This window comes from Theropithecus gelada, chromosome 1, assembly GCF_003255815.1.
Source record: "Theropithecus gelada isolate Dixy chromosome 1, Tgel_1.0, whole genome shotgun sequence".
Classification (NCBI taxonomy): Eukaryota; Metazoa; Chordata; class Mammalia; order Primates; family Cercopithecidae; genus Theropithecus; species Theropithecus gelada.
Genome location: NC_037668.1, coordinates 139,136,877 through 139,146,318, shown reverse-complemented (window position 1 = coordinate 139,146,318; position 9,442 = coordinate 139,136,877). Strand labels below are relative to the sequence as shown.

The 9,442-nt window shown below is 46.4% G+C and overlaps 1 pseudogene; it reads left to right on the top strand.

Moving 5' to 3' along the window:
- The first annotated feature begins 7,662 nt into the window (after positions 1-7,662).
- LOC112629977 lies at positions 7,663-8,497 on the top strand (annotated as a pseudogene).
- Positions 8,498-9,442: the final 945 nt, after the last annotated feature.

Genomic DNA, 9,442 nt, shown 5'->3' with positions numbered 1-9,442 from the left:
GGTACACATGCCCATGGTTTATGCCACTGTGCCCTGGCTCTCTGCTGCATGGCCTTGAAGGGGAGGTGTGTGGTCAACCTAACATTCCTTTGCCTAAGTGTGTTCCCATCCCCTCTCTCCCTCCCCAGCAGCTGCGGCTGAGCCTGTTACACTCATCCCTGGGTCAACTTTAGAATCACCAGGGGAGCTTTTTGAAAATATGGATGCTTTATTTAATTGGTCTGGGGTGGGGCTCAGGCATCATTAATTTTTAAAGCTCCCCAGGTGACTCCAATGTGCAGCCAGTGTGGAGAAGCACTAGGCTAGCCCCTGGCTGGGGCAGGATTCTTCCTACCCACACATACTCGCCAGCCTGCTTTGATCTCTCCAAGCCTCCTTTCCAGTAGTTTCGTCTCAAGCAGTGTCTCCCTGGGCTCCTTTGCATCCGCACATCCCAGAGCCCTCTCGGGGCTGAATTATACACATCCCAGCAGACGACTGCCATGTGAATTACTGAGGGCAGAGCTGTAAAGACATCTCCTGGCAAATAAATTAAAGCATTCAATCATTCAGCCAAGAGCCAAGGCAGACAGACGCTGAGCCCCTAGAGAGAAGGGAGCTGGGGAGAGAGTGTGGGGAAGAGGAGAGGCAGTGAGAGGTTGTCTCACTGAGAGAAGCCACAGGGGTCGGAGGAGGGAGAAGCGAAGGAGGTGTGCTGGGGCCACATGTCATAGCGAGCCAAAAGGGTCCTCCCTCCCTTGAGTCACCTCTTTGGAAGGCTGGGATGGATGATACATGTCTGGGACAGGGAGGAAGGCCCTGGCAGGCAGCCGCCAGTGTGCCCACTGCTTGGGGGATGGATTAACTGGGCACAGTCACCTCTCCAGGTGGACAATGTGCTGTTAGCCAATTAAGAGTAGGGTATCTGGGCTGAGTATGGTGGCTCTCAGCACTTTGGGAGGCTGAGGCAGAGGGATTGCTTGAGCCCTGGAGTTCGAGACCAGCCCAGGCAACATATGAGACCCCATCTCTATGAAAAATACAAAAATTGGCCAGGCCTGGTGGTGCTCACCTGTAGTCCCCGCTACATGGGGGGCTGAGGCAGGGGGATCACTTGAGTCCAGGAGTTCTAGACCAGCCTGGGCCATAGAGCGAGACCCATCTCAAAAAAAAAGTGGATGTCTGGAATGCCGCCCTTCTTGCCAGGCAGCCTGTCTATTCTCTGCAGTCATTCGGGGCCTGAGCTAAAAGTTTCTCTCCTGAGGAACAAGGATCCTGCCTCCCCAGCCCTAGGACACAGGCCAATAGGACTTCCAGAGGCAGGGGGTCCTGGGAACTCACAAACTACTCTTGTTTAATGCACTGCTGAGCAACTCGCCTAACAGAAGCCCTGGCTTTGAGCAGAGGACTGGGACATGGTCAGATGGGATCAGCTCCTTAGCCTGACACCCATGCACCAGAAACTGGCGGCTCAGTGCTGATGTCTTGACCTTGAGGAATCATGGCCTCATGATAGAGGCCTGGGGATCCCCACAGGGCACAGGGAGAGCAGAAGGTGGCGGTGGCACATTTGCACTCACTGGGACACGTCATTACAGCATGCCTGTCTTTCTCTGTGAGCAAGTATCTGGGGCCTTTATCCAGGAATTGTCATCGGGGAGTCAGCTACTGGCCATAGATCTGTTCCACATGGCTGTCCTGTCTGCAGACTCTGCCAGGCAGTGTGGTAAGAGAGCTGGCGAGACATGATGACCTTGGGATGGGTGCCCTGGGGCAGTGCTGGCTCTGTTCCTTGACCATAGATGGTGCCTTGGCTGGCAGTTCATCATCTATGCCCTTGGTGGTCACGGCAAGGTGCTGAGCCAAGCCTTTTCCACTCACCAGACAATCAGATGCCCAAACACACCGTTGCAGTCCAGGAGCTTCATTGTAACACCCTAAGGGCAGCTTGGTTCTGGTTCTGGAAGGCCCTCAGCAGGCAGTGGTAACCCCAGCACGAACAAGAATTGCATCCTGGTGGGAGAGAGTTCTGTGAAGTCACTGATAGACCAGCTGCTCAGTTAGGTGGCCGGTGCATGGCACTCTTAAAGTTTCATGATTACAAAAATTAGATGATCACGGTGGTGGGCGCCTATAATCCCAGCTACTTGGGAAGCTAGGGCAGGAAGAATTGCTTGAACCCAGGAGGCAGAGGTTGCAGTGAGCTGAGATTGCACCACTGCACTCCAGCCTGGGCAACAGAGCAACACTCCATCTCAAAAAAGAAAAAAAAAGTTTCATGGAGTATTTGAGAGCTAAGCAATGGGTACATGTGGGCATACAAAATGGAATAATAAACACTGGAGACTCCAAAAGGTGGGAGGGTAGGAAGGGGGTAAGGGCTGAAAAATGACCTATTAGGTACAATGTTCACCATTGTGATGGGTTCACCAAAACCCTAGACTTTACCACTATGCCATATATGCAAGTAAGAAACCTGCACTTTTACTCCCCAAATATATATGTTAATATTCTACAATACACTTTAAACATATGTGGCTTTTATTTGCTAATTCTACCTCAATAAAACTTTTTATTTTTTTGAGACAATGTCTGGCTCTGTCACCCAGGCTGGAGGGCAGTGGCACAATCACAGCTTACAGCAGCCTTGATCTCCCAGGCTTAAGCAATCCTCCCATCTCAGTCTCCCAAGTAGCTGGGACTACAGACCATGTGCCACTAGGCCTGGCTGATTTTTTTTTTTTTTTTTTTTTTAAAGTAGAAGTGAGGTCTTGCTGGCTGGTCTTGAACTCCTGAGCTCAAGTGATCCTCCCACCTTGGCCTTGAAAAGTACTGGGATTATAGGAATGAGCCACTGCACCCGGCCAAAAAAATATTAAAAAAAAAAACAAGCAAACAAAGAATTTCATGGCATATATGCCTAAGTTTGGATTGGCTAATTGTTAAATTAAGTCACTACTTTGATTGGACCATATTTAAGAGTTAAATATATATATATAAAAAAAATATATATATACTTTCATATATATTTTATATATATATATATATGAAAGTAAAACATTTAAATCCAACTATGAAGGGAAGTAAGTGGGCTGTCCATACCTCCTGGTTAAGAATGTTATGCTGCCCTGCACAAGCTGGAATTGCACAGGAATCATGGTGGGGGACTACAAGGTATGTTTAGTGTTGTTCCCGGTTTGGGCAACTGGACACACAGCCCTGCTTGAGGATCCAAATCCCACAAGCTTCCAGCAGAGCCTCATGCAGAGGTCGTCATCAATTTCCAATTAGCTGGAAGCTTGGCAGGCAGCTTCAGGCTCCAGACTCCACCACACTCATGAAGGCAAGGCCCCTGCTGGAGACAGCACTGTTCGAGGATGGAGGTCAAATTAGGTTATTCCTATGGAGGGACATCCAGTCTTTGTTTTGGGGCTGCTGGCTTACCTCTGGAGGGAGGGGAGTTTCTCTGGGCTCATAGGGTGAACTTGGCCCAACATCTTCCTCTGGGCTGGGGTGCTGGGAGTGAGAGGTGAGTGAGCCTCAAGGCTCTGTGTCTTCCTTCCGGAGGGGACAGGCAGAGCTGAGGACAGAGCTGTGGCATTGTCTGTTGCATTGGACTTGTAGCAAGGAGAAACATAGGTCCCTGAGCCTGGGGGAAACCCTTGGAGGGGGTTGCATCATTTGTCCACAGGCAGATGAGGCGAGGGGAACTGAAAATGACTTCTCCTTCGGAGTGACAGGGGTAGCCCAGACTCCATCATGGGGAGCTGACCAAACCTCAGGCCCTAGGTGCACCGACAGGACGGAGCCTGTTTGCAGTGGCAGGAAAGGAGAGGCCAGAGACCTTCATTCTCTAGTTGGGAGGCTGAAGGGTGGCACCAGGCTTCAGAGCTGTTGCTGGAGAGTCTGTAGGGGCAGCCTCACTCCCTTCTTTATAGGCAGTGCCCCGGGAATACCAGCTTTCCTTATTGATTTGCCCTAGTCTGTTAGATGCAAACAGGCTTTCGTAGAATCCAAGGAAACATCCACTGAGAAGAATTACAGTGGGCAGTGAAGCATTTCTCTGGGGAGCTTCTGTGCTCATTCTTTCCTCCCCCTTCTCCTCCGGCTTCTGAGGGGTCTGAGACACGGAGAAAGACTATTCTGAGTACCCTCATGGTGGACAGAGGGTCAGGACCAGCCCTTTGCCTTCTTGCCATGGGTTCTTAGGAAGGTGGAAACAACCAGGTGCCTTGATGGGCTGAGACCTAGCAGAGGGGCCAGGCACGCCGCTCATCCTGACCCCATGCTCAGCGTCTGGGTCTCCACCTGGGATCCCCATCAGCCCTCCTGTGTGCTGCTGAGCATGTCCAGCACTACACAAGGAGATTATGGGAGGAGGGGGAAATGAAGGATAGAGCTGAAATAATACTTTAAGTGAAGACTTGGGGATAAAGAACCAAGGCCTGGGACCTGCATTCACAGCATGTGAGATGGGTCGAGGGGCCATGTCATGCTGGCTCCGGCATGGAGGCTCCTGAGTGGAGCCGTGTGTTTCCACAGACATGGGGTCAGTGCCTCCATGTACGTGATCTCCTGTGCCCTTCACAGAACCCCTGCTAGCCAAGCTGGTCAGGCGTCACCTCCATGAAGCAGAAGGGTCGCTGCCAATGAAGTCATGGCAGAATGGGGACAGGAAAGGGGGAGTTCATCCTGAAACCCCATGCTTTCTACACGTGTTGCCTGATTCTAGTGGTTCTCAATCTTATTCTTATTTATTATCCTTTAAAGAGACGGGGGTCTCTAGGAGTTCCAGGTTATAGTGAGCTATGATCACACACTGCACTCCAGCCTGGGTGACAGGTTGAGATCCTGTCTCTAAATAAATAAATTCATTAATTTAAAAAAAAAAAGAAAGAAAAAAAGAGACAGGGTCTCATGTCTAACTCTGTTGCCCAGGCTGGAGTGCAGTGGCGTAATTATGGCTCATTGCAGCCTTGACCTCCCGGGCTCAAGCAATCTTCCCACCTCAGCTTCCTGAAGACCTGGGATTACAGGCGTGAGCCACCATGCTTTGCTTGTTCTCAATCTTTAAAGCCTAGAAGGATCATGAGGTGTACAAATGAAATTCACAGCCCTCACTCCCATAGATTCTGATTAAGAAGGTCTGGGGTGGGGTGCAGGGATCTGCCTTTTAACAGAAGGAGGCAGATGAAACCATACTTGGAGAAGCACTATCTCAGTCCAGTAAAACTAACAGATGTCCATAAAGATCTCCAGTTGCTTTAAATTCACCAAGAAGCTTAGATTAATTAACAAGCATTTTCTGAGAGGCTATAATTATATCCCCTAATTATTAGGGCCTGCTTCCTGGGTGAGCGCATTGCACAAGGCCCCACACTTGAGGTTTAATGCTCTGTGGTTGCTGTCCTTGAAATTCTCCATGATTGAAACTTTGAATCTGTGCTTTTTGAGACAGTCTCACTCTGTTGCCCAGGCTGGAGTGCAGTGGTGAGATCATGACTAGCAGCCTTGAATTCCTGGGCCCAAGCAATCCTCCCACCTTTCCTCCCGAGTAACTGGGACTATCGGCCTGCCTGGCTAATTTCTAAACTTTTTGTTGAGACATGGTCTTGCCATGTTGCTCAGGCTGGTCTCAATGATCCTCCTGCTTCAGCCTCCCAAAGTGCTGCGATTATAGGCATGAGCCATGGTGACTGACTGGATCTGTGCTTTTGTAAGTGAAGTCTAATGGGACAGTGGAGCATGTGAGGGGTCTTGGCGCCTGGGCCTCACAGCCCTTGCCTCTGGCCTGTGGGCTCTCAGCCTCACTGTTCTCAGCCCATCCCAAGATCACAGCCACCAGCCTTTCCAGCAGAAGTCTGGGCCCAGGCAGGAAGAGCCAGGGTCTGGCATGGGCACCCCATGGTGTCTTAGAGCGGGCCATGGTGGCAGCTGGCCAGCCTACCACCCCTGGTCCCAGGTACTGATGTGTTCTGGTGTGCAGGTCTACACATCCTAGGGGTCCTCCCTCTGCCAGGGGAGAGGGTCAGCAGGAGCCTGGACTTCCCCAGACCTGGCTTCCTGACCTCTAGGAGGTTACAACTGACATAAATGGAGAGGAAGGAAGCTGGCATTGATTGAACGCACACTCCCTTCTAAGACTCATTTGATTTTCGCTGATATATCCTAGTGCCTAGGACACTGGCATGTGTGCAGTGCCCAAAAACACTCAGGGAGGAATGAATGCATGGAGAAACTCTTTGAGGTCAATTTATTTCTTCCATTTTACAGATTAGAAATTGAGGGTTAAGGAGGCTAAACAAGCTGCTGGAGGTCTAAAATCAGTAAATGACAGAAATAAGATTTAAATGCAGGTCAGAACTCCAAAGCCTTTGCCCTTTCTATGTCACAAGTCTAAAGTCATGGCTTAAGCACATTGGCTGCTGGGCTGCCAGGGTTTGGCTATGATGCCAGTACTGACCCACCAAGTGTCCAATTGCCTGTGAGTTGGAGCTACTCCCAGGAATGGTTTCCTGGTTGTCCCTGGATGTCCAAGGAGGAGAGGGATTCTGAGCCCAGTATGAGGTTTGTGATTTGGATTTTCACTGGTTCCGCTCTTCATGGACCATGTCTCAGTCCAAGGAAAAGAGAGGACTAAAGAGACATATTCATGAAAATCCTCTAATTCAACTGACTTAATTAGGATTTTCCAATTGCTCAAAATGAAAATCTCAACCCAAAATGACTTAAAAATATTTGGTCTTATTTCATGTAACGGAAAAGTCCAAGCCTGGGTAACAGAACTTGACCCCATCTCTACTTAAAAAAAACAAAACAAAATTATCTGGGCATGGCAGCATGTGCCTGTAGTCCTAGCTACTCAGGAGGCAGAGGCATGAGGATCACTGGAGCCCAGGAGGTTGATGTTGCAGTGAACCATGATTGTGCCCCACCTTACTCCATGATTGTGCCTGGGTGACAGAACAAGACCCTGTCTCAAAAAAAAAAAAGAAAAAAGAAAGAAAAAGAAAAAAGAAAAAAAAGAAAAGAAGAAATTCTAGAGCTAATCAGACTCTAGGTGAGTTGATTCCAGGGCTCAGTACAAAAAAATCCTCATCTTCTTGAAAAGTTGACCTTTGTGAAACGGCATGATAATACCACAATTTAAAAAAATTGTCTCCTGTTAATGGGCCTTGAGTTTGTTTTCAAATTTTTGCTAATCCAAATGATGTTGCACCAAAAAAAGTTGTGCATACGTTATTTTGCATATATGTAAGTATTTCTGTAGGATAAACTCCCAAAAGTGTAATTGCTAAGTCAAAGGACGTACATGGTTGTGATATTGACTGATTTGGCAAATTGCCCTCTATAACTGTTGCACTAATTTATACCACCATGGGGAGTATTTAAGAGTGCCTTTTCCCCACAGCTTTGCTGACAGAGCATGTTATCAAATTTTTGGAATTTTGTCAATCTGGTAGGTGAAGGTTATCTCAGTGTGGTTTTAACATCATCCTTATTGGACTATGATTTTAATACAATAGAATGGACTCATTTTAGTTGTACAGTTCAAAGAGTTTTGAATCAATCAAGGTATAGAACATTTCCATCACCCCAAAAGATTAACTTGTGCCCCTGCCCAATCAACACCCTCCATGTCCTGTCCAAAGAAACCACTACTGTGATTTTTATCACTATAAATTAGTTTTGCTTTTGGCTCTCTGAGCCCTTTTGGCTCTCTGAGCAGCACCATGGCCGTTGGCAAGAACAAGCGCCTTAAGAAAGGTGGCAAACAGGGGGCCAGGAAGAAAGTGGTTGATCCATTTTCTAAGAAAGATTGGTATGATGTGAAAGCACCTGCTATGTTCACTATAAGAAATCTTGGAGAGATGCTAGTCACCAGGACTGAAGGAACCCAAAAGTATCAGATGGCCTCAAGGGTCATGTGTTTGAAGTGAGTCTTGCTGATTTGCAGAATGATGATGTTGTATTTAGAAAATTCAAGCTGATTACTGAAGATGTTCAAGGCAAAAACTGCCTGACAAACTTCCGTGGCATGGATCTGACCCATGACAAAATGTGCTCCATGGTCAAAAAATGGCAGACAATGATTGAAGCTCACGTCGATGTCAAGACTACCGACAGTTACTTGCTTCATCTGTTCTGATTTGGTTTTACTAAGAAACACAACAATCAGATATGGAAGACCTCTTATGCTCAGCATCAACAGGTTCGCCAAATCCAGAAGAAGATGATGGAAATCATGACCTGAGAGGTGCAGACAAATGACCTCAAAGAAGTGGTCAGTAAATTGATTCTAGACAGCACTGGAAAAGACAAAGAAAAGGCTTGCCAATCTATTTATCCTCTCCATGATGTCTTCATTAGCAAAGTAAAAGTGCTGAAGAAGCCCAAGTTTGAATTGGGAAAACTCATGGAGCTTCATGGTGAAGGTAGCAGTTCTGGAAAAGCCACTGGGGATGAGACAGGTGCTAAAGCTGAACGAGCTGATGGATATGAACCACCCAGTCCTTGAATCTGTTTAAAGTTAGGACTTACAATAGTGGCAAATAAAAAAATCTTATCTGTGAAAAAAAATTAGTTTTGCCTGTTTCAGAATTCACAGAAATGGAATCAGATAATGTGTACTCTTTTCTGACCAGCTTCTTTTGTTCAGCATGTTTTTGAGATTCACCCATTTTATTGCAGAGTAGTATTCCATTGAATATTCAAATATGCCACAACTTTTGGGTTTGTTTTTCATTCATATGTTGATGTTCATTATTTTCATATAAACTTTATAATCAGATGTCTGGTTAAAAAAATGGTGTTGGTAATAGACTGCATCACCTTTATCAAGTAAGTTATGGAGAACTGAAGTTTTTATTATGTTGAGTCTTCCTCTTCAAAAACATGGTATATTTATTCCCTTTGTGCCTTCCTTTGTGTTCCTCAGTGTGTTTTAAAGCTTTACCCAATTCTTGTTATAGTCATTACTAGTTGTTAGCAGGTGGCAAGTTTGGCTTTTCCCCCAATTTTCCTTGCTTAAATTTAGAAAAAATATTGAATATGTATACTTTTATTTTTTATTTATTTTATTTTATTTTTTGAGATGGAGTCTTGCTGTCTTTCAGGCTGGAGTGCAGTGACGTGATCTCAGCTCACTGGAACCTCTGCCTCCTGGATTCAGGTGACTCTCCTGCCTCAGCCTCCCGAGTAACTGGGACTACAGGAGCGTACCACCCTGCCCAGATAATTTTTATATTTTTTTAAAAATACAAATTTGATGGATATATAATTTACAGCTTGGGACTATTATGGATAAAGCAGTTATGAATAATCATGTACAAATATTTTTGTGTTTATATGCTTTCATGTGTCTTCAGTAATTTCCAAGAAGTGAAATTTCTGAGTAATACAATATAATATATGTTTAACTTGATACAAAACTAGCCATCTGCTTTCCAAAGTGGTTGTATCA